Raw genomic sequence first — 27,517 nt, forward strand, 5'->3', positions numbered from 1 at the left:
AGGCAATTCCATTAGTAGTAGGAGCAAAGAATTTACAGTTGTATTAAATGCTACTAATACATGTAAGTCCATATGAATTGCAGATGGAGTCAATTTTGGGCAGATTGCAAGTGCTGTGAAGAGCACTTTTGGCTTACATCAAAGATTCAAACAATACTAATTTCATAAACTTTAATCATACCCTGACTTAAGAATGGGGTCCATTCCCATCATAGTATTAGAAACCCCAAAGACTTGGAGAAATTAAACTGCAGTATCTGTTATTATTATTATTTTACTAGTGTTTATTACACTGTCTGAGACTCACTATTCAACTATTTCTTTAAATTTTATTAATTAATAAACCTTCATAAAACTCCCATGTCAGGAAAGAAACAAAATAAATCATATTACCTCTGTATCAGTACTGAAATTAAACCTGATATTGCCTTTTGAGATTGTAAATAGAGCAGTACACAGGTAACTACTAGGCTAGCTGCTTTGTGGGTCATTTTTAAGCTTAGCCAATATCCCAAAGGTGAGAATCATACCCTGTATCTTGTTTCTCTAAAGTAAACATCTTAAACATTATGCCAACCCCCAACCCTAATCTGATACATTTTGGAATAAAAACTCTGTTGGGTAGATAACAACATCAGCTGACTGCTGTGAGCCTATGAGCCATACAAGACACATGAAATTTTTGTTAGTAATAATACTGGACTTGACGATGATACAGTGCATGACAGGAAATGTCTGCTTCACTAACAAGACTTATAATTCCTAGGGGAGTATGACTACCAAAATGAAAATGCCTTGTACTTTTCTACAATTTTACTCAGGAAATCTCTGGGCAACATAAAGATTAATGATCCTGTTAAAGATTGGTGTGGGGCTCCCTAAGGGAGCAAGGGCTACATTTGGCTAAATTTGTCCAATTGTCTTAAGACCAGCCCTGTTGCTGGATATACTTTATACACTTAGTAGCAAAAGAGAAATTCTTAAATTGCCACTCAGTACCAGTGATGACCGTACATATGAACACTAATTTGGTATGGGCAATGTCTTGTTGTTGCTTCACATTACTGAATGTAATGGATTTGCATTGTTTGAGTATTATAATTTAAAATATCAGCTGTATTAGGGTGCCACTTAAATTCAGGAAGCAGAACTGACATAAATGAACAAAAATGTCTTCCATACCCACTATAGGAGGTCTGAGAAGACAGGGTCCTACAATGTGAATTAATCAGTGCTTGCATTACGCTGGAATGTCTCCTTTACACAGTACTCTTCTTCAAAGAGCTCTGTAAAATAACTACTGACATAAGGGAAATACAAAGCATATTTAGCACAAAAAATGAAAAAAAAAAAATAATAAACAGAAACCAAAAATCTAATTTCTAAACACCTTTACTTTCTTCCTAATGATTTTCCAAAGGAAATGAGTAGCTTATTGAAACTGTAGTTCTTTTTTTATTTTATTATTCATGTGCTAACTGAGCAAGCTTATTAGGCACCGGTGCCTCCTTTAGAGGTGATTTGGAAGGAATGTCTGCTTAAATTACTAGCTCAAAGTCAAATAGTTTGCAAGTGGAAATTACAGGACTCACATCCAGTGTTAAAGAATAAAACTGTTAACAGTTCATGTTCTAATTATACTTCATTTTAGCAGGAATGATCACTCCACACATGCATTCAGTTTGGTCAAATATTTGCCTGAACATGAAAGCCTGAATAATTCTGGATATCAAAAACAACCTCCCACATGTGGCAGGCTGAGGTCTTCTGTTCCCCCTTAATAAGTATAGTGACTCTGAAAATGCCGTACCATGGAATAATTTATCTTCAGTTTTTAACATTTTCTTTTTCATGTTACCCTATCAGAAGTTTGAGACTGTTCATCGCAAGTCCAGAAAATCAAAAATATTAAGTGTGATTTTAAGCACGTAACAGCAATGTGCAAAACTCACAGTTACATATTAAAAACATTTTTGCAGTGGACAAGTCCCCTCCCCCCAAGACTCACCCAAAATGGGAGGCTGCACCCGATGACACCTTGGCTGCTTATATTCACTAACTCTGTGATTATTGCACCTTCCATTAGGGCAGGTTCTCCATGATACAGAAGTTTTGTACTTAGTGTGTATATATATATATATATATATATATATATATATATATATATATATATATATATATATATATATATATTCTCCATCAGGTCTTAAATGTAATGGGAATCCTTTTTCCTTTGCTGAAAGAAAGCAATCATTCAATATTTTATGGTTAGACAGTTCGCCATACTGAAGGTTCAGAGCAATAGTACTTGATGAGGTAAAGTGCTATTTATTCTCTTAATCTTTTTGTTAAAATGTCAGATGTATGTAAAGCATGTAAGCATTTATTTCCTTTTTTAGTTTGGTGGGTTGCACCATTTGGGTACTGCCCATTTACAGTGAAGCCCTTGGGAGAAAAACTTTGTAAACATGCTTAAAATCATCCAAGCTTGAAAAAAGAAACTACAGTAACATAGACAAAAGAAAAATGAAAGTATTATTATGAATATACAGGCAGAGCTATCGTCCTTCCACAGCATTACAGAATCAGGTTAAAAAAGACAAATAACCTCCAAGTTCTGTAGCACAGAGGGATACTACCTTCTTGCCTATGAACAAGTTGACCTCAACTTGAATAATGGCTCAAGTTCTAGAAGAATCAGGTAGGGAGGATGGGAGTGAGGGTCTGATGCTGTCTCACCCACCCACCCGGGGGGGGGGGCATAGTGTGGTGGCTTCCATTCAGACAATTACCCCTGTGCATGTGAAGACTTTTGTGGCACCAAAATGGCCAGAACTAGAGACCTGGGTTTGACAATTCAAAGCAAGTAGCTCTCCATTAGCATGTGGGTAGAAACATACTCATATGAGGGGAGGGAATAGGATGCCAAAGTCTCCAGGGAGGAGTTAGGACCTCACATCGAAATTTCTTCATTTGCTTGGATGCTGATGAAGGAACTTAATCCATGAATACCTGAATGATGGCCTCTCTGGTTGTCTTTTGTTAAATGCTGGGGACACCCCAGTTGAACAGGCACACGCAGGTCCAAGAAGTCAAATAAAAAGTCTCATGTGTCCCTTGAATAAAAATAAGAATCCATCACTAAGCAAAGATACCTCTGTGCTACTAGAATAAAATAACACTTAAATGAGTCAATGTTTCAAATAAAGTGCACTTCATCAGACTTAAAAGATGGAAATACAGCTAGATTAACCTTTTAAACTTCCCTGTAAAATTACAAGTAACAAATCAAAGGACTAACATTACCCAATCATAACAAAATAAATAAAATAAACAGAAACAGCTTTATTCAGGAGGCTTTGTGGTCAACAGGAAAGAAGAGAAAAATAGAAAGAAAACAAAGTAAATAACCAAACGTGCCTAAAGTTATAGTGCCGAAGTCATTAGATACATGTCAAAATATACAAAGATGCTAGAATGAGCTTAAAGTTGACTAAATGTATTTTTAACAAAGTAACTAAATTAATGATTTGTTAAAACATAAGGAAATAAACCTGGCTGTGTGACACAGAGGGATGATGACTTTACTTCAACTCAGTTGATCAGGGTTAATTAGCATCCTTTAAATTGTAGGCAGCAGGCAGAGAGGGGGAAGACTGAAAGAGCATGACCTGCACATCTCCCCAGGTGGGTTAGGAAGGTTGCACATTCTCAGAATCATACAGAATTAATGCAATCTCCTTGGGAGAGAATGGGGAACCGCCCATCCATGCTTCATAAGGAAGTGTGTGGATACCTGGAGTGAAGGTGCCTTGGAGACGAGAGGGGACAGCCTCCAGCCTGAACTCATTGCATGACCCCCCTCACTGGCTTTTTGCCGAGGGGATATAGTGGGATAGAGCACATGCAAGAAAATGTTGAACCATCCCTGATGACTATATAAGTGATGGCCTCCCCTGTAATGAAGAATGAATGGGTCCAGTGTTCATGAGGTGGCTGAAGATAAGCAGGCAGGAGGGACAAAGAAACACAAAAAGAAAAAAAAAAATATATATATATATATATATATATATATATATATATATATATATATATATATATATATATACACACACACACACACACACACACAAACATACATATATATAAATAAATATATATATATCTATGTAGACCCCCCCCCATTGTGAGAACTGACCAGAAATCAGTCTAGGGTTGCCACCTCCGTTTTTTTCCAGACTATCCAGAAATCAAATCGATTCTCCGTTAGTCCGGAAAACACTGTACAAACTGTGGCATTCTGTTTCAAAATGGAAACAGATTATCAGAGTTTGTTAAATCAGCTGATTTACTCAGCTTTTTTACAGAAAAGCATAGTAAATCGGCTGAAAGCAATCCTCAGGAATGGAAAAATTGGGCATTCCCCATCAACTGATATTATAGTGACATCAAAATGGGCGAGGCATAGGCAAGAAAAATGTTGCAAATGGACGGAGTTATGGGTGATGTGGGGACGTGGTCTTACTCCAGTTTTTGCCACAACAGAAGGTGGCAACCCTAAATCAGTCTCTCATTTGAAGTTACTATCACACTTGACCCCCCCCCAAACACAAACTAAACTAAAAAAGTCTCCTAAACAGATTATAACCTCTTACAGAATGGTATAAATAGCTTCACTGCACATCCTCCAACTGATGGAACTGGCAACTATGCCAAGTTCTACACAAATTCTTTATACAAACACCAGAACAACTATATTGACGTGGCCATGCCTGATAAGACCAAAACAAGCTCCTTGAGGAAGAGCAAACCTGTCTGGTGGACAACTGACATTAACAGGCTTTACAATAAGAGGAAGAAATTGCTGTCTAAGAGTAAGAGGGACTGAGCCCCAAACTGGAAATACTCCCTCCTCAGCTTAAACAAGCAAATAAAACTGAATGTGAAGTCTTCCAAAGCTAACTATAAATCCAAATTAGTTTCCTCAACTAAGAACAGCCATAACTCATTCTTTAGTTACATCCGAAACATAAAAGGAAAGGCTCAAGTTTGCGCTGAACTGGTAAATGATGCCACATATACAGAGCCTGTGGACATTGCTAACATGTTAGCCAACAAGTTCTGTAAAAACTTCACTCTCCCTTTCCCACCACACTTACTCCAAGACATCCCTACCACCTGTCCTGTACCCTGTATCTTTAAAGGGCAGGTCGTGAATACCATCTCTAAGGTCAAAACCCAGCATCCATGGGACCTGATAACATCACAGGCTGTGTCCTATCCGGGCTCAAACAAGAATTAGCAATGCCATTGGGTACTCTTTTCAATCATAGTCTAAGCACTAGCTTCATCCCAGCTGAATGGAAAATGGCCACCATTATCCCCCTGCACAAAGGTGGTGCTTCCACTGACCCTGAGAACTATAGATCTATTAGTCTGACTAGCCTTATCTGCAAGGCCATGAAAAGAAAAGCCCAGAATTTCCAGATACAAGATATACAAAACGATTAAGAGAAAAATTAGAGGAAAGAAAAATACTTCCGCAGGAAAAACTGTCAGAAGCTTCAAATAAAAATCTGAGTTCATTAATACAACATATTTTTTGAAAAACAGTATATAGATCAAGAAATTTTGATCTGTTTTAAAAAAGAAGCATCTGAGAAAGTGAAAAAATATAAACAACAAAACCTAGATATTTTTGAAAAATATAAAAAAGAAATATGGACATGGGAAAGAAAGAGATATTTGATGTGGTGCAATGTTTATGCAAAGGAGAAAGCCATGTTAACTAATATAGACAAGGCAGCCCAAAGATATTCAAAGAGAAATACAGGCAAAGGCATCCAGATATGGAAAATTTCACAATAAAAAATTAATATCACAAAGATGGAATGTGGAAAAGAAGATTAGTAAAGCAGAAGTTAAAGAAATAGAAGTTGAAGTTATGGAGTGTCTGCGAAGTGAAGGATATAACGTAGAAGGTCTAACACAGACTACATCACAGCATGATGGACTGAGTCCCCAGAATAAGTAGAAGCAAGAAGATCAGGAGAGGTGAAGAAGAAATATGGACATGGGAAAGGAAAAGAGATTTAATATGGTGTAATATCTATGCAAAGGAAAAAGCAACACTAACCAATACAAAAAGAGCAGCACCAAGGATATTTGAAGAGAAATACAGGCAAAGGAATCTGGATATGGAAACCTTTACAATACAAAAAATAAGAATACAAAGAGGAAAAGTAGAAAAAGAGATTAGTAATGGAGAAGTCAAAGAAAAAGAAACTGAGGTTATGGAGAACCTGCAAAGAGAAGGATTCAGTGTAGAAAATCCAATAAAGAAAGCGCCACAACAGGATAAAGCAATGGATATCCAAATTAAGGGGAAACCAGTAAAACTAGAAGCCATTGGTTAGGTGCCATATGAAGATATTTTAGTGCCTTCCACAGGAAACCAGTATAAACGTTCACTTAAAGCTAGACAGCAAGGAAAGGAACAGGAAAATGTGGAAACTATGATGCAGTCAATGTTGAGCAGTGATAGGCCAGTGAGTTCCCATATGACAGAGCAACAGACGGCACAGGATGAAATCGAAGAGAAGGTGCCACAGGAAGATGCTATAGAACTTTCTATAGAATGCCCAACGGAAAACAATGGATCTGCCCTCAGTTTGGAAGAAAATGAGCTAAGAGAAGAGTTTTTTGATTTAATGGACATGGAGAGATATATTAAGATCAATAAAAGAAATAGACTGCAGATGGTCAATAAAACCCAGAAAGTAAGAAGTCTGATAAAACAAATGAATGTAGTAATTAGGACTGTCCATAGAGATCCATGTGATATAACAAAAGTAAACAGGATATATTACTGTGCTGCTAAATGAATAACTGATAAAGTTCTACCACAAGAACACAAGGTAGTGAGGGAAAGGAAGGGGAAAAATTGAATACCATCATGGAAGTATCAAATACAGAAAACTATAAAGCAATTAAGACAAGAAGTGTCACTGTTAGAACATTATAGAAGAGGGCATGGATCAACAAAAATACTAAGAAAGATATATGTGATTAAAGCAAAGCAAAGATTTCAGCACGGGCAGAAAAACTTAGAAAATACTCAGATAGGTAAAAGGGAAAAGTACAAAATAAGCAACTTATTGCTGACCCAAAAAAGTTTTATAGAGAATTGAGAAATAAGGTGAAAGGAATTGAAAGACCGCCAGAAAAGAGGAAGTAGATACATTTTGGAGAAGTATCTATGAAGATCCTGTGGAACATAACAACGATGCTACATAGATAGAAGAAGGAAAAGAAAAAATAAAAATTTAAAGGTACAGGATATGAAATGGGATGAAGTAACATCCTGAGAGATTGAAGCAGAGTTAAGAAAAGCCTCTAACTGGAAAACCCAAGGCCCAGATTGCAGTACCTAACTTTTGGTTAAAAGTATTAACATCGTTGCACGATGATTTAGCCATGAGTAAGAAATATTTATATGTGCACCCTGAACAGACACCAACCTGGCTAACAACAGGCAAAACAATGCTCTTACTTAAGAGTGAATCTGCAAGCTACCCTAAAAATTATAGACCAATAACTTGCCTTCCAACGACTTATAAACTATACACGGGAATTTACACTGACAGAGTTTATAGTTATTTAGAAGAAAACTCAATTATGGCAGTAGAACAAAAGGGCAATAAAAGAAATTATCTACTGCTATCACACCTCCTCAACTAACATGTACAAGCATACCTTTCCTATGCTCACTGCATGCACTCTCCTTGCATATCTTACATCCTACCAAAGCTCCATCATTCCCCCACTCAACCACTACCACTGTACTACTACTCACACCACCACTCATGTCTCACCCACACTCAGCTCCCCTCCCACCAGCTCAAGAACCATCCCTATGCACTCCCACATATTCTACCAACTATATTACTCAAACATAAAGCATCCCTACAACTTAACATAGTAACCCTCCCACCATACCTATTACCCACAGAGCACAATCATAAAGTTTCCCTTATAAACAAACACATTCAAAAACTGAGAAAACTAATAATCTCATGCATATCAAAACTAGCCCTAAGTGGAGACATCCAACCCAACCCTGGCCCTACCATCTCCAACCCCATTCCTCATAATCAGACTAGAAACCACAACTTCTCCCATATTACAGCCAATAGAAAGCCAAGTGACTTCCTTCTACTAAGCCTAAATATTAGAAGTATATCCAACAAAGTCCATGAACTCCATGCCACCATAGACTTGTACTCCCCAGATATAGTCATCCTGACAGAAACCTGGCTAAAGCCCCACATTACCAGTGAGAAAATACTCCCTACAGGTTAAGGCATACTAAGAGTAGACCGGCTAAACAAAAAAAGAGGTGGTGTAGCTATAATATTTAAACAGCATCTAAACATCCAGATCTTAAAATCATCAGCTCCACAAATAGGCAATGAAGAAATAATATATACCAACCTTAAAATTAACCAAAACAAAACCATCAACATAATTGGATGCTACTTCCCACCTGGCCAAAACATCCCTCCACTAGAAAACCTCCTCAGCTGGTCTACCCACCATCTCCCCCAAGAAACTATCATCTTAGGTGATTTCAGTATTGACTGGCAATCCTGTTCTGGCAACAGTCCAACCCATCATGTTCACCTTCATGGCTTCACCCAACTAGTCCAGTCACCAACCAGGATAAATAAAAACTCCAACAAGCACACTACCCTTGATTGGATACTAGTCAGTAAGAGCCCCCAGTCATATATAACAGACTGCTTATCAGATAGCCTCAGTGATCCCTCCCCAACATTCCTACTCAAAAAATACCTATACCAAGCTAAACCTGTCATCTACCATCAAATACGTTAAAAACTAAACTTTAACCCACTCACATTCATCTCATCCCTCAAAGAATGTAACTGGCATCCTCTAAAGTACCTCAGTCTTGATGATGCAGTTGAATTTTTTAATACTACCTTCCTGAACATCCTTAATTACCATGCCCCCATAAGATTTTCCAGAACCAAAGCACAACCCTCCCCATGGCTACAGAAAACCGCTAAGTCAGAATTGAAAAACTGGGATAAAGCCTGGGAGCACTGGTGCAAAACCAAAACCCCCTCAGCTAGACAGAAATTCCTAGAACTATGCAATAGAGTCAAAAAGCTAATAAAACAGGACAAATTCCAATACTACCACTCTGCCCTAGACTCCTCACAACACAGCCCCAAACAATTCTGGTCCTCCATGAACTCCATCCTCCACCCAGGTAAAGTCAGTACCCCTCCTCCTAACATCCCTCACTCCTCAGAAAATATTGCTACCTCATTCAACACACACTTCACCCAAACCATACTATCACTAGCTAAACAACACAATCCCTCTCCCCTCCAACCCACACCTTCAACTAGTAATCTCCCCACTGCCTTCTCTTTTTCTCCTGTACCTACCTCCAACATAAAAAACTCTTAACTAAACTTAAACCCACCAAATTAGCAGCAGACAACCTCCCAAGTGAATACCTACAAATCACAGCTGATGCTCTGGCCTACCCAGTATCCATCTTGATTAACCGATCTCTGTCAGAAAGTTATGGTCAACAAATTTTAATAAATAAATAAATAAATAAATAAAATTCATATGGAACAAAGGATCATTTGTTGTTAAATAAAGTTATAGTGGAGAACTGTAAAAAGTATGGCATTGACTAACTACAAAAAAACATTTGATAGTATCCCACATTCATGGATAAAAGAGTGCTTAAAAGTGTATAAGATACAGCCTTCACTGACTGACTTTATTACAGTGAACATGAAAGAACGGCAGACCACTTTGCAATTAAGCCATGATAAAGGACATATTATTATCTGAGGGATAAATATTCAAAGGGGATTGGTGACTCTCTGTCACCATTGCTATTCTGCCTTGCCATCAACCCATTAAGCTGTTTACTTAACAGCTTAGACCATGGCTACAATTTGGCTCCTAGAAAACAACAAAGTCTAAAGACTTCTCATCATCTCTTTGTCGATGATTTAAAACTGTATAGCTCATCAGATGAGGAACTGAAAACACAACTGCAAAATCCCTAGTAATGAGATGTGCCACACAGAAGAACTTTCTGACCACAGTGACAATGTGGTGATCAAAAGAGAGGTTGCTGTCAACCTGTGTTCCCAGATCTCATATAACGCCTTCTGTGTTTAGTGGACTACCATCAATGTGGTAATTCTTGGGAAATGGGTTTTTCCCAAAGGGGATAATGACACATTTTTGGCATTGAGGTTAAGGCCATGGTTCTGACACCAGTTGTTGGTCTCAGTGAGGCCATTCTGTAGGATGTCAACATCACTTGGGGAGTTAATAATAGCTCCCAGCTTGCAATCGTCCGCAAACTTTGTCAGCCAGAGTACCTTGATGTTGGCCTGGACTTCAGAGAAGTAGATACCAAACAGGAGAGGACCCAAGACTGATCCCTGTGGGACTCCACTCGTGACTAGTCGGCAGTCTGACTTGGAGTCAGCTACTTTCACACTGTGGGTTCTATCTGTGAGCCAGTTTGCAAGCCACCTAGTGATACAGGGGTTGATGTCCAGCTTAGTGAGTTTTTCTATGATTCCTGAGTGGGGAATGGTGTCAAAGGCCTTGGCCAGATCAAGGTAGGCTATATGGACCACCTTGCCTTCATCTACAGCTCTGGTGACTGACTCAAAGAAATCAACAAGTAGAGTAGGCTAATTCTACCCTTCACAAAGCCAAACTGTGCGGGATCCAGAGTTTGGAGATTCCCTATATCCTTGTTTATTAGGTCTATGATGATGCGTTCCATAGCTTTGCATATCAGACTCATCAGGCTAATGAGGCATAGTTCCCAGGGTCTGTAGTCACTCCTCCTTTGTGGAGAGGGATGACTGTAGCAGTGCACCATTCGGTAGGGACAAAGCCTGAGGTGAGGCTGTGATTGAACAGGGCACACAGGTGAGGTGGCAGTTCACTCTGTAGTTCATGTAGAACACAGCCAGGAATATTGTCAGGTCCCATAGAAGCTGTATTCTTGGCCTTGGACAGCGCTGTTTTAACCTGTGCAGCAGTAATACTGGGTGCCTGGCAATCTACTGATATTGTGACTGGTCCTTGGGGGGGGGCAGAGGGGTAAAGTTGGCACTGAATCTGTCGGCCAGTATATTGGCAATATCTGTTGTCTCAGTATAGGAGATACCATTGTGCAGTAGCTCAGAGCAAATCTGGGTATTCCCATGGAGATTCTTTACATAACTATAGAAGGACTTGTGGTTGTCTTTACTGTCTGCTGCAATTCTGTTTTTATAGCTAGCATTAGAGGATTTGATGAGTGATCTCAACTTTTCGTTGAGGCTGATAAGGGAGTTTTTCCAGTCTTGGGACTTCACTTTATTCAGCATCAGTTTCCTCCTTCTGTTGTAGAGTTTGTTTATGGCAGGGAACCACCAGACTGGCTTCCTTTTTTGGAGGAGAGCATTTTGGTTCTATTGGGTATGGCGAGATCCATGCATTTGTGTGCGTGTTCGTACAGTGCATTGGTGTATGATTCAGCAGTCATGCAACTATTCTCCATTTGCATGGGTGCTGTGAAGTTAGCCACCTCTGTTTTTAGGAGCCCAAAGTTAGCTTTGGAGAAGGTTTTCATGGTGGTTACCTTTACAGGGGTGGGGTGGGGTGGAAAGGATGTGGATTTCCAAGGTAATTAGTTTGTGGTCAGATTTAACCAGGGAGGAGCTGACTATTGGTGTAGAGCAACAGTTGCCCATGTTAGTAATGGCCAGGTCAAGGATGTTCCTACCTGTAATGGGGGTAAGAACGAGCTGGTCCAGGGAATTGGAATTAATGAACTCCATGAAACATTGGGCAAATGTATTTGTACATGAGTAGTTTTCCCAGTTAATGGAGGGATAGTTGAAATCGCCTAGTATGAGAGTGTTAGGTTGGACCCTAATATTCTCCAGGGTGCTTAGGAACATGGAGTGTGAATCTTGGGACATGGTTGGGGACCTATAGCAGGCTATGACCTCAATCGCTGTCTTACCCAGTGTTAGCTGTGCCTGAAGTATCTCTGATGCTTTATGTTGGGCTGCCATTCTGGCAGTGTGCGCATCCTTTATGAATACGGAAACACCACCTCCTTTGGAGCTTCAGTCCAACTTCTGGGGCCAAAAGATGTGGAAAGAGTTATAGCCTAGTAGTGTAGGGATGCAAGCTAAAACTAAAGGTCTGTGGCTAACAAAGTTTGCTAATGACTGCAAACTGGGGGTGGTCATAGAATCTCCAAATTATGTCAACATCCTACAAGAGGGTCTTAAACAATCAAATGACTGGTGCCAAAGCCATGACCTTAAACTCAATGCAAATAAAATGTATTATCATCCCTTTCAGTAAGAGTGATGTTCCTGCTAACTACCACATCAATAACAATACCCTAAGTAAGCACTCAGTGGTGAGAGACCTCGGTACACAGGTTGACAGCAACCTTTGATCACCATGTCTCCACAGTGGTAAGAAAAGCATTCTGTATTGCTCATCTCATAAATAAGGGCATTGCCTCCAGAAAAAAAGAAGTTATAACCTCCCTGTATTCTCCCCTCATCAGGCCAATAATTGAGTGCAACATCTGTCCTATGAGGACCATTTGAAATCATTGTCACTTTATTCTGTTTCATACAGACTGCTCAGAGGCAATCTCTGCCTTGCATATAAGGCAATCTTTGACCCTGCTTTATTGGAAATGCTGCATATCTGTAAGTGAAATGGTACACTGGTTACTCACTTTAATGGCCTTAACTTGGTATGTGACATTAATAGACCCTGCTGGAGGGAGAGATTTGTCTCCCAGAGGTTACCACACCTTTGGAACAGACTCTTGCTTCATGTCAAGCAGTGCACCTCATTAGCCCTCTTCAAATGCAGTCTGGACAATTGGATGGGTAACAGTATGTTCTCCCCAGGGGCTCCACCTATATCCCTCTTGAACAGGGGTGATAGGTGCTGATCATGCAAATAATGGTAAAACTTGGCTAGGCTTGTAAGGGCCCTTTGGACATTAGCCTAGTAACCTCCTATGATCCTATAAGGAAATAATCAAAATGGCATTATTTGCGACTGTGACATGGAAAAGATAGATCAATATTAAAACCAAAATGGAAAAGGTGCCAAAATACAAATACCAGTAACCAAAGTCCAAAATAGCACCCAGGAAGGAGAAACAGCAGTCACAACCAAATAGTGAAAAACACTTCTTTAATATATAAAACACATTCCTCCCAAAGCCCCCTCTTAGGTAATTTTTAACTTCTTCTAGGACAAAAAATGAAAAACTTGCATTCTCACATTTTTTTAGATGTTTAAATAAGGCATTATTTTCTTTTTTGTTTGAACATCACAGTGATGTTCATAAATTCTTTTTCCTCAGTTTTCGCTCTGTCTTTCCCACATAAAAGACTCACATTCTTCACAAATCACCAGATAAACTAAACCAAAAAAATGACAATTTGAGAATCCCCTTCCTTCTATCCACTTATTTCTACAAGCTAGGAAAACTTTTTCTTTGTTCACTATATATTTACATTGTGAACAATGGCCACATTTAAATGTTCCTTTCTTTTTCCTAACCATATTACCATGTCTGCCATCCTGTTCCAATAAACATTGTAAATTCTGCCTCTTCCTATAAATGATTTTAACAGTTTTTTTGGGAATGTAACCTACATCTGTCAACCCCACAATCCTTTCCCATTCATTTTGTATGGTTTTCCTAACTAAAATTGCATTCCTATTGTAATCCATTATGAATGCATTACTAAAATTACCTTATTGACAAGTTCTCATTTCTACACTTTCACGTGTTATGGATTCTCCTAGGATGGATCTAAACCTTTCCTTTCTCCCTTCTTTGACCTCTTTCCTAACATCTTGTATTATTGTCACTGGGTAACCCCTTTCTTTGAATAGGAGATCTATGCCTAACATATAAAGCTATGTTAAACCCGGAGCTGTTGGACATGCTACACCTAAAGAAATCCCAATCCCTCCGAGCTACACGCTCTAGGGACCTAAACCTTGTCACCACAATAAACAGGACATTCTGGAGGGATAGATTCCTGTCCCAGATACTTCCTATACTCTGGAACAAGCTACCCATCTACGTCAAGCAAAATTCCTCATTAGCACTCTTCAAGAAAAATCTTGATAAGTGGATGCGAAATAGGAAATACACCCTGGGGAATCACTTCTGTGGCTCTGCTCAACAGTGGCACAGGAAATTAACTTTCTTGGGTGGCGTAAGCCAGGAAACCTTGTTGGCTAGGCTTACTTAGGCCCTTGGGCCAATAGCCTAGTACCTAACTATGAACCTATGAAATCTTCTAAGAAGTTACACTTTTTTTCAAAATCCATTTCTGCTGAGGTCATCCTACTAGCATGCACTTATTGTCCCTTAATAATATTTCTTTTTTTAGTGGAATGGGTGTGCACTTTCAAAATGAAGGTATGGACTAGATATAGTTAAGGCAATTATAAATGAAATTGAGAGAATTAAAGAAGTGGTACAGAAGGAAACTGAAGAACTGAATGAGCACATTAAAAATGACTTAATTTTTACTATTGCCTCTGAAAAAGAGAACTATTTTAATATTAGGAAAGGTATAGATGACAAATGTGATGAATTAATTAACAGGAAGGGAGAAAGGAAAGGTTTAGACCCATCCTAGGAGAATCCATAACACGTGAAGGTGTAGAAATGAGAACTTGTCAAGAAGAACATTTTAGTAATGCATTCATAATGGAGTACAATGGGAGTGCAACTTCAGTTAGGAAAACCATACAAAATGAATGGGAAAGGTTTGTGGATTTGACAGATGTAGATGACTTTCCCAAAGAAACTGTTAAAGTAATTTATAGGAAGGGACAGAATTTAAAATGTTTATTGGAACAGGATGGTAGACATGGAAAAAGAAAGGAACATTTAAATGTGGCTATTGTTTACAATGTAACTATATAGTGAACAAAAAAAAAAAGTTTTCCTAGCTTGTAGAAATAAGTGGCTAGAAGGAAGGGGATTCTCAAATTGTCATTCTTTTGGTTTAGTTTATCTGGTGATTTGTGAAGAATGTGAATCTTTCTATGTGGGGAAGACAGAGCGAAAACCGAGAAAATGAATTTATGAACATCACTATGATATTCAAACAAAAAAGAAAGTAATGCCTTATTTAAATATCTAAAAGAATGTGAGAATGCAAGTTTTTCATTTTTTTTTTCCTAGAAGTTAAAAATTACCTAAGAGGGAGGGCTTTGGGAGGAAATGTCTGTGCAGGAAAACACTGTAAATATTGTATCTATGTATTTAGTTAGCAAGGTAATTCAGGAATATAATATTACATTAGAGGAAAATGTTGTTGTTTGTCTTTCGGCTTTTTCCCGGTAAGGGGTCGCCACAGCGGAACTCCGGTCCACTAATGACTGGCAGTAGATTTTTACAAAATGCCGAGGTGCCAGCTCGACTCCCAACCTTCAACGAAGGCACTCCCATTTATGCACGCATGTCTTTCGAATGCTACCCAACCGCGGGGAGGACATGCAGGCTCCGCACAGAAGGCACTCCCAAGCCAAGCCGAGAATCGAACAGGAGAACCTCTTGCTGTGAGGTAACAACGCTACCGCTGTACCACCGCGACATTCCCATTACATTAAAAATGCATATTTTTGTATTATAATTAATTGTTTTTCTGCAACAATAATTGATCATATGAATATGTAAGAAATATTAATTTAGAAAATTTATGGACTATGTAAGAAAAGTTAATTAAAAAAGGAAAGTATTCCTTTTTTCTCAACTAATAAAAAGATGCTTAAAATGTTGCTAGATTCATGAAAAACTACCAGAAATATTAAAATACACTGATTAGTAAAATTTAGTTAGTATCAGTAATATCAGCAGGGTTATTTAACTAAGGAATATCTGGAGGGTATACATAGAGAGAGCAAAACAAAGTAAAGTTTTAAAATTAGTGATAAAAATAGCAGATATTATCAGCAGGGTCAGCATTCCAAGGTGATAAATGAAAAGTTCTTGGAGCTTAGTAAGGGCAGCATGTCAGGAATGTGAGTAGGCATGAATAAGTTACAAAGGGTATAGCATTTGTTTTCTACTAGCAACAGTATCAAGTGTTACTGAAATGTTATTAAGGTATGTGTGCGTACATGTGTGTGTGTGTGTGTGTGTGTGTGTGTGTGTGTGTGTGTGTGTGTGTGTGTGTGTGTGTGTGTGTGTAGAAGTAGTAGATCAAAAAATGCTACAATGGAAACAGTACCAGTTAAACTATATAACTAGTAGGAGATGAAGAGTTTTGCTAAACATTGAAAACCTGGCATAATGTAGAGGCAGAAATCAGGGGAAGGAATGTAATCAAGGAGTAAAAGTGACAGAAGGAGGAGTTGAAAAGTCTATGCATGTTCCAGTGTGGGGATGAGAAATATTAGAGGAAAAGGGGAATAGGAGAAAGGAATAAAAGAGTGAGAGAATTAAAAAGATTATCCATACCTGAATGATTTAGGGGAATCACAGAACATTGTTTTTGTAAGGAATTATGTGCTTGTGACCCTTTCCTCCATTTTTCCTGATGTACACTGGGTGCCATCACTTTCGCCAGTCCAGCAACATCTGACTATCAGCCATTCGTCCCAGCACTGGCTCTGTTGGCATACCTTTAAAGGTGTATGCAGCCATTCGCCCCAGGACTGGCTCTGTTGGCATACCTTTAAAGGTGTATGCAGCCATTCGCCCCAGCACTGGCTCTGTTGGCATACCTTTAAAGGTGTATGCAGCCATTCGCCCCAGCACTGGCTCTGTTGGCATACCTTTAAAGGTGTATGCAGCCATTCGCCCCAGCACTGGCTCTGTTGGCATACCTTTAAAGGTGTATGCAGCCATTCGCCTCAGCACTGGTTCTGTTGGCATACCTTTAAAAGTGTATGCCTGACATCTGGATACCATTTTCCCTCCTTAAACAGCAGAGTGCGATTGTATCATGGGGACACATGTACTACCCTAAATTTCCACTTGGTACACATCCTACATTCCTTCCCTTACAGACCTACAGAAAAGAGGTAAACCATTCATCCTCTTCTAGGGGCATCCTGTGTTATAGGGTCTATGGATGACTTGCCCTTGTACTAAGTGGCCAGCACAATGGATGCAGAGAGGTGATGAAATCAGGAAGTTAAAGAGCAGTTTAGGCACCGAGCCCATAGCCCAGGCAGCATGCTCTATGTCTGAGATGGGAAAACAGTTTTCTGACTGCAGAGCAAAGGATCAAATATTTAATCTCTGATTAGAAAGAATTGTGATAATAACCTGCACTTTGAAATTATTGATTTTAGCACACAGAAAACAATACATAAAGTGCCCATTTTTATTTGTAATTTTTAAGATTTCAGCTCAGTGTCACAACTATTGCTTAATCACTTTAAGATTTCATATCAGTATTGTTTCCAGTCCCAGTCACTGATGTATAAATGCTCAATCAGTGCACTGTCCTACCTCCAAGTGCTCATGAATGGTGTTCTATCATAAAACTGCATGGTCCAAATACAGTCTTAGGCCAGAGCACAGCTATTCTAAGAGATATGTAGTCATTACGGACAGCTCATCAGTTACCCAAAACTGACTATTTGGTGAAGAAAGATTTGTATTAGTTGTAACCTAATAATGCACCACTGAGATCAGAAATGAAGCAATCATTTTACTTACTGATGTCTGTTGAGATGCATGAGAGTTTGTGCATGTATGTGTGTGCATGCAGACACTCTCACATACACACATACCAGACTTGCACACACACACACACACACACACACACACACACACACACACACACACACACACACACACACACACACACACACACACACACACACACACACACACATATATACAGACACTTCAAACACAAATACATGCGCGCGCACACACACACACACACACACACACACACACACACACACACACACACACACACACACACACACACACACACACTCTCATTGATTTAGGGCAGATGATGCAATCAAACTTACCCCAGTGGCTACTATGTATCTGGGAGTTCCTAAAGAATATCAGCTATTAACAGGCAATCACATCTATGGAATATAATAAAGGGTTTGCCATCTGAGTGACCGTGAAACCCAACAAAAATAAAAGGATATAATCTTAGCAACTAACAGTTTTTTAGAAGTGATATATTTCTACTTTTAGTCTGTCTTTAAGACTAATACTCCTAATATAAATCTTTGGGCCACTGAAATTGTTACATTTTATGTCCATGTCCCAAGTTAGATGTGTAGTAATCTATGATTAAATGTTTGGCTGTTTGCTTTGAGAAGGTGACATTTTCTTTTATGAACATCCTCAGGAAAAATAAATTTTAAATATAGAATCATTTTACTTTTTCATTTCAAACTTGACTGAAATGACATCTTCTCTGAGGCTTTCTGGCTACTGCTTGATAAATGACATTAATTTTAAACTGCATATTTTCGCAATCATTAAAATGACATGCTGTTTGGATTTTGAGAAGAAAACTGAATTCATTAAGCAAATTCATTAAATGTCAACTCTCAGCACAGCACAGAAATGTGTCTCTGTTGCGGTATTGCTCTTTTACTTAAGAGGCAATGATGCCTTCTCTAATTTTCACATTTACTTTTGTTTCTTACTTGCAAAAAAAATAACTGGTAAAGACACTGAAGCAAACAACATCTCATTTTCAAGAGCGGTATGGACTGCTCTGAGTAAAATATTTTTTGTTCTCTGTGCTAGCCATTATAAAAGCAAAAAAAATGTTTCTTAAACAGTGAGGGTTTAATAAACATTGCCAGGGTGACAACGTGATTCAAACTGTAAAGATAACCACATACAGCATTGTCTGCACATAACAATGAACTACAATGTGGTGAGACTAAGCAGCAGAAATAAACAGTACACGATCACATTTCTGGAAGTACAGGTATTATGTAAGCTGCTATGTGATTTCATAATTTTATTGGTTCTGATGATATCTTTTTCTGGTCAGTGGCCCTAACAGAGGCCTTATTAGTCAGCAGATCTATTATCAGGCAGCACACTGAGTGTACACATGTATTTTATTGTCATGTGCTCTCTCTTATCATACTCATGGATACAATCCTTCTAAGCTTTTCAGTAGAGTGTTAATAGATATTTTTCAATATATTTATGTTACCAACTCTGGAAGCTTGTTGAAAATACATGCAATATATAGATATTATCACACTAGACAGAAAGCAGGAATGCATGAGAATGGAGCAACTTCGCTATTATGTTGTGCCATGACAGCTGTTAATATGGCTGATTTAGAATGAACCATACATACAGAAACAGGTATGGCAGTAAATCAAAGTCTCTGTATACCTTTGACCTTCTCACATCCACTTTTGGCTAGTATGTACTGTGCATTGATAGCTTATCTGTACTATTTTATGTCATTACTTGGTTTACACCACTTTATAACACAGAAATTAATCTGATATGTAAAGAAAGTAGTCATCACTCCCAATAGTGGCGGTGTTAAGCCGGCATAAGTGTTTCTCTTATAGACGCAAAGTATAAGGTTTGATTCTCACATAGGGTAATTGGCTAAGCTTAAAATAATCAACAGGAACAGTTAGCCTAATATTAATTTACTAAGGAATACTATCCTATTACTGCACAGAAAGGCTAATGAAATGTGTAGATCCTTTGGTTAAAATGTGACTAATGCTGCAAAAATTCTTTTAGTGAGCACTGTACCATTCTATGGGATTTCCGTCAAATGCACTTTATAGGCAGTACGACAGAAGGGAATCTTTTTAGCTATATAAACTTAAACATACTTACAACTTTACAACTACCTCACTTATAGAGCATGGTATGCTTGGATTTAACTATATAAACTTAAACATATCCACAAATGCCTTATTATAGAGCAGGGCATACCTGGATTTGAAGTTGTTGTTAAACATATGTTAACTGTAAGCTATACCACAGTATCTTGTGCATTCACTTATTCTGCCAGTATATGGTACTTGTGTTACAGATAAAACTTCACTGGTGATATACTTAAATATCAGAACATGCACAATCCAGATCAGTACTATAGTACTATTCGGATTTAATTTTATTAAACTTATGTGTTTTGCTGCTGAGTTGTTCAAATATACTGTTGCTGCTTCTATCTGCTGTAGAGTTTTAATTATTCATTAAAGCCTTTAACCCATTCAGGGTGTTGGAATTTCTCTGTGAGATATAACACCCAATTTTTGATGGTGTTGTTTTAGAAAATGTAATGGTTACTAAAGACAGCAAGAATCCCATCACTTATAGAAAACATTGTAGGAAGAAAATTAAAAAGGTGAAAATGGGAGTTGTACATACTCTGACAGCATCTAATGTGAGTATTGACACCGGAGAAATGTTGTAAAATACTCAAACACATTTCATTCTCAACAAGCTAACTCACCAAGTCAGAGTGGTCTTGGTAGTGTGGGCAGTACAAAATCCAGGACGGTATAGATCCACAAGGTTGCTGCCAGTTAATATGATTTGAGTTGTATAAGACATATCTTCTCAGTAAACTTTCCAAGAAAAGACAGGGTAGAGATAAAATGGCAATTACTAAGAAAGATGGAATCCAAAATCAATTTCTTGTGTCTGGCAATAGCTAAACCTCTGACTATGAATGACAAATTATATTCACATTTATGACCTTAACTGCAAATGCTGATATAATTTGTCTTTTATATATTTTTAATGTAAAATTATAAATGTCTGATTTTAAAATAAAATAATACAAGTACTTCCATATGGAGGATACTCTGCACATAATTATTTTATTAGTACATTAATTTTACTAAGGAAATAATTAGCTCAAAGACTGCCTAGAAATTAAAGAAAATAAACTGGAAGGGAATGGCATGCCCTCATTAATATGTTCTCTCCTCTATCACTAGTTACTTTGTAATACAGTGTACTTGTACCATTTATGCCATGTTACTGCAAAATCAATTGTTTTCATTAAGTAGAACACACTGTTTGCAGGAAGGTGCTTCATGCTCATTTGTGCTGTCAAGCTTGAAGTGGTCAGGCACATCCTTGAAGATGGGGCCAAGTTTAGTCTGTCAGCTATGCCCACTTATCCTAATCACACTTTACAGGACTAGATACACTTTTTGTGAGAAGTGACACTTAAAGATATAGCTTAAATTTGCAATTGAGTTTATTTACCTGTTTAAGAAAACAAAATCCAGCCACCCATATCTATGTACTGTAGTCAAGAGAAGGCAGAAGCTTCATTGTGATCTCTGGGGTTGGGGGTGATATTTCTGAAGAAGGAGAAGAAGAAGAAGAAGGGGAATAGTCCCTTAGAAATTCGACAGTATTCTATAAAGGGGGAAAAGTGCCCGATCATTCCTATCTGCAACTCCTAGGAAAGTAAAAGCTGCATACTGGGTGTCTGCAACACACGTAGTTTGCTCACTGGTAGTATGAAACAGTGTCTGATCACACTGTTTGCAGGATGGTTGAATGCAGTTGTTTGTTGATACACAAAAAATTGTGATGCTCTTTTATTGAATCATTGTTGAGTCATCACTGTAGAGAACTGTGCTGCAGGCTGATGTACAACATCTGGCCTGAATTTCAGAACTGGGTATCCTTCTGCCCTGCCCATTTTGCAATCACCTCACCTTGGACTTTTTCAAGTTTCTAGTATGTAGGTGGCATCTGCGTGTTCATAGGTAGGTTCATAGGTAGGTACTAGGCTATTGGCCCTAGGGCCTATATAAGCCTAGCCAAACGGTACCCTGGATTTTGCCAACCAAGAAAATTATTTCCTGTGCCACTGTCAAGCAAAGCCACAGAAGTGATCTCCGGGGTGAATTTCCTATCTCCCATCCAATCATCAAGATTTTTCTTGAAGAGTGCTAATAAGGAGCTTTGTTTGATATAGGTTCATTAGTTCTTTCTTGCCACATTCTTGAATACTAGCAGTAATTGTATTCATATGCTTTCCAGTCCAGGATTATGACTGAAGAGTAGAGAAGATAAGTACTCCACTGGAGATCATTTATTTATTTTTTATAGTTTGCATTGTTATTTATTAGAACTTGATTTGCATTTTGAACATCAGGATAGAGAATGTATATCATGGAGATGTAGGGTATGTATACTGCCAAGAATATTAATAGATATGCTTGCAGATATCAGTGAAGACACTCATGTCTCTGATTCATCTCCACAGGATCTGTCATTTATGAATACCCTCTCCCTGATGATGGATCATTTCCAATGGCAAATGTAGAAGGCCTTATCCTGCTTGAAAAGAGCTGTGGAAATTCTGGGATTGGGCATTTCTAAACTATTAGATACCTCTCCAGTAAAGGAAGCACTCCTGCACTTCTTTGATACTACCTTCCTAAAGCCAGACTCCCAAAACCCTACACCCAAGAGACCTGACCACTTTTACAGCGTACAGGACCATTACAAATTCCTCTGTAAGAACCATGCTCCAGACTTGGTTGCAGTGTTTCTGGAATCTGCAACAAGAACCCAACTGGCTCTGCGATGTAACACTTTTACCAGTGCTAGAAAAAGTAAATTGTTACTTGATAGATTGTAAAAAAAAGGTTTATGCTTTAGAAACTCTGGCATTCAGGATATTGAAATGGCAGATGCATGATCAATTTACTACTTTGCTTGGTTTAGATGCTGCAGTCAGAGCTCACTTCAGAATGAAGGGCATCAATATCTACCCATACTTGGATGACTGCCTGATTCAAGCCTAATCTCAGGAAGAAATGCAGAAGGTTATGTACTACACTCTCCACTACCTGACCACTCTGGGTTTTATTCTCAATGAATAGAAATTCAACTTATATCCAAAGCAGAAAATTGTCTTCCTGGGAACACTTTTAGCTACATCAGTGGAGTGCACCTCTTGAAAGAAGAAGTGACTAATAGACAAAAAAATGCTTCATCTTGCCAGGCCACATCGCATCCACTATACTGATGCTTCTCTTAGCCAAATTATACATGTGGAACACGTGATGGTTCTTCAGCTCAGCAGAACCAGCCACCTGGAGCTATCTAACCTATTACCATGTGTCAGGACAGAAGTGATGTTGTGGGTATTACAACTGAGAAGGAACATGTGTGTGCCATTTATAAAACCCAAACCCAGTCAAATCCTGACAATAAATGTGCCAGACCTAGATTAGAGACCTGCACCTTGGGTCTTAAAATACAGGGCACCTTGGGCACCAAAAAACAAGAACTATATATAAACATCAAAGAGGAAATGGTAGTTATCTATGTCCTGAAAGCATTCAATGGTATCTGGATGCCTGGGATCCTGAATGTTATTACACCACAGTAGTGTGGTACACAAACAAACAAGGTAGCATACATTGTTATCACCTTTGCAGGCTAAGCATGCAAACCAGACATGAGGCCTTTGCAATCAAACAAATCCCTGAGAGCTACCTACATATGAAGCACAGGAGAACTGAATGGCAGATTTATTAAGCAGGTAAACTGTGGTACTATATGAATGGATGTTGTACACAGAGCCTGATATAACAATCAGATGGGGCCATTCATGTGCCCCAGTGACAGAATAATTTGCTTTTTTAACCAAACAACAGCTGAAAAAAATTGTACTCCTGATTGTCTTACAAATGCCTCATTTGAGCAGGTTTGTTTCTGCGTGTCTTCTGTCCCATATTCCTGCAACCCAATCCTGCAGGTCAAGGAAGAAATGCCATCAATGATTCTTGCAGCCTCTTTCTGGCCAACACAACACTGATCCACTCATAGGTTCATAGTTTCATACTTAAGCTAATGACCACAGGGGCTTTTTTAAGCATAGCCATGCATCCCAGGTGAGAATCAAGCCCTGTACCGTTTGCCTGTGAGGTTAACTCCTTAGTCATTATGCCAACAAACTAGGGTTCCTGGGGTGTCAGGTGCTAAGGACTGAAATATAGGCTGATAGTATATTAAACAGGGGCAATTAAGAACCAAAGATCCAATGAATAGATAGCATTTATATTCCAGGTATATGAAGACATCTGAGGTAAGGTAACACTGACCCAGCCAAAGAGGAAGGGTGCAAACCCTTGAAAGTAAGGCTGTACTTTGGACATCAGCTTGAAATGGAGTTACCTACAGTGATAACTGCAATGGTAATCATGCCTGGACATCTACTATTATGGTAAATTGCTTATATATAACCGTTTTTGTGACTAGAAATGAGAAGTTATGATGATGCAGGGAATTCAACAGGCAAATTAACAATAGATCTATGCTGTCTGCAAACAATTGACCAAGCATTACTAAGACTGTCTTTCTGTACTGATGAGACCATAAAAGGGTTGCACATGTCATGCCTGCAGCTACTGGGAGTTTGGCTTTGTTAGTCTGGCTGTACCAATGAATACTTATAAGTAGGCTTCGGAATTCATGGAGGTAAAAGAAAAATCTGGCAAGGATGTGTGATTCCTTAAACCTGTTGTATTTGAGACAACATGGGATATATGCAAATAACCCTTTAAGGACATCAGGTGTTTCAGCTATATGGCAATGCTGAATTTCCATTACTTTTTCTTTTTAAGTGTATTAATGGACAAATTCAGGCCAATAAAGCCAAACTCCACTAGCTGTGGACATGCATGTTTCAGTCTTCTTATGGCATCATCAGCACAGCATAAGTGGAATGGTTGGCTAACCTGCAGAAACACAGGGTTGTCGCACCCAGCTGATATCCATAACCATTAGGGTGTCTGCAAAATATCCCACCAAATAAACTAAAACAATGAGTAAAAAGGTCACACAGAAAAAACAATCATCTAAAACCAAAAGAAAAATCTAACAAGGCTAAACTGTCCACTGTGTGATTCCTTAAACCTCTTGTATTAGAGGCAATTGTGTACCTGTTTAGAAGTACAGAGGGAAATGTGTTCTCATTCTGTGATTAAGTAGGTTAAGAAAAACATTGGTACCATCTCTCTTGGATTTCTCTAACAAATGTTTAGCACCTTGAACTGTGCGCTCTGCTAAACCATTGGACTGTGGATACTCAGGACTACTAGTAACATGGACAAAAGTCCCAAGACTCAGCAAATTTCTTGAACTGCTGAATTGTAAACTGTGCACCATTGTCAGAAATGACTTTGTGTGGACTACCATGCACAGAAAAATGTCTCTTCCATTTAGTAATGATTGTGCTGTATGTTAAGTTAGGAAGAAGTTAAAATTCAAACCAATTCAAGTAAGAGTCTAGTAACACAAGGTAAAGCTGACCATTCCATTCAAAAATATCAGTAGCAACTGTCAGTCATGGTAATTCAGGAATCTGGTTTAACTGAACTGGTTCTTTTTGTTGATGTTGTGATGCCCCTGTACTGGCCCAGTAATCAAGGACCCTCAATCCTCACCACTAGCATTAGTGAGGGACGTACACATTGGGAGGATTACAAGTACACACACAGTAAAGTGCAATTTCCCTTAAGAGCACACAAAGATCACAGTCAGTCTGGGCTGGTTTCTCCCTCTTTCTCCAGATCCCCAGTAAGACTCCTCACTGGCACAGCTATAGGGTTAAGATCTCAGCTGAGGGGTCAAGCCAAGACCTCCAGCACCCTCTCTGTCCAACTGCAACAGTGCTTCGTATCCCTGCCCAAGTAGCTGACACACACACACTTTGAGATTTGATTTATATACAACCACACACACACACAAGTGGGGAAGGCTGGCACAAGTTTACTAGCTATACCCCCTTCTGCCCAGACTATACGATAGTTATTACTGCCACCAACCCCTACTTATCATCTACTTAAAGGCCCTTACAAAGGGTGACCAGTCCTACTTTGTAATGTTACTATTATCCAAATGGTAAGTGTGACCAAGACTTTCAAGGCTATACAGACAACCCTCTCCTCTTCCCAACAAATTCCAACACATGTGAGAGATGCAACCATATAGCCAAACTGGAGGCTAAGCTCTCTCAACTCAGTACTGGCGTAACCAGTCAGGAGGAGAAGGAAACCGCACTCACTACAATTCCAGTCTCACATAGACCTACCACGACAGCAAACCAAACACAAAAACACACAAAAACATACACAGAGGCTCTAAATAAAAATATGCCTAAGCAGCAGAGACCTCCAAAGCAGACACCCAAGCAACCGCTACCCCAAAACAAAACACGTGCAACACATAGCTTACAAAGCCAGTATGCCGAACAGTCACAGCCCTTAAGGCTAAACAACACACCTGATACACTTGTAATAGGTGACTCTATCGTCAGGCACACTGACATCCCGCTCACCAGGCTGAACAAGGAGAAGGTCACGGTGAGCTGCCTGTCGGGTGCTAGGATCCGCCACATAACACAAGCACTCAGGTCACTCCAAGGCAAGTACAAATATGACTTAGTCATTGTCCATGCTGATGTGAATGACCTGAGACGTACCTCCCTGGACTATATGAAAAGAGACATAGAGGAGCTCTCTGAGCATGTAGCCCAGGCCGGTGTAACCCTGACCTTGAGTAGCATCTTACCCTCACCAAGAATGATGCCACAATATGAAGACAAGATGATCAATTTCAACAATTGGCTTAAGTATTGGTGTCATTCAAAGGGGATCCAATGCCTATCTGCCTGGGATGACATGCTCGACAAGCCACGATGCTTCGCTAGGGACGGCTTGCACCTGTCACCCCTGGGCTTTCGGATATTGGCAAAGGCTCTTGCCACCCCCATAGTGCCTTTTTTAGGCAAGGCTCAAAAGACAAACCCACCTCCATAGGTATCACAAGGGATAAGAAACTAAGAGTAATGCTACTCAACGCCAGAAGTCTAAACCTCAAGATGCATGCACTCAAAACTCTCCTTATCATGGAGAACATCGATATCTGTGCAGTAACAGAAACCTGGTTCAAGGCTCCCGAGAGCACCCCAGCACTACCAAGTTATACCTCATACCATGTTTTTCAGCCCCAAAACTTGGACCGAACCACAAAAGGAGGGGGAGTACCAATATTCGTCAAAGATACCCACACCTCCAGGTTGGTGGCACAGCACGAAGCATCAGAGACTATCCATGTGCAACTAACAGTGGGTAAAACTGCCTTCCAGTTTATAGCCTGCTACAGACCACCCTCCCAAACCCAGGAACCCCACTCGGCCTTCCTGAGAACACTGGAAAATATGAAGGTCTCTCCAAACACTATTATATTGGGCGACTTCAACTACCCTAACATAGACTGGGAGCATTACTCTAGCTCCAACACCCTAGCCCAAAGGTTCCTAGAATTTATAAACTCAAATGCTATGGAACAACGTGTTGCCACTCCCACAAGAGGGGAAAACATACTGGACCTCATCATCACCAACATGGGGACTCTATGCTC

Source organism: Protopterus annectens, chromosome 2.part2 (genome assembly GCF_019279795.1).
Source record: "Protopterus annectens isolate FY-2018-M chromosome 2.part2, PAN1.0, whole genome shotgun sequence".
Lineage (NCBI taxonomy): Eukaryota > Metazoa > Chordata > Ceratodontiformes > Protopteridae > Protopterus > Protopterus annectens.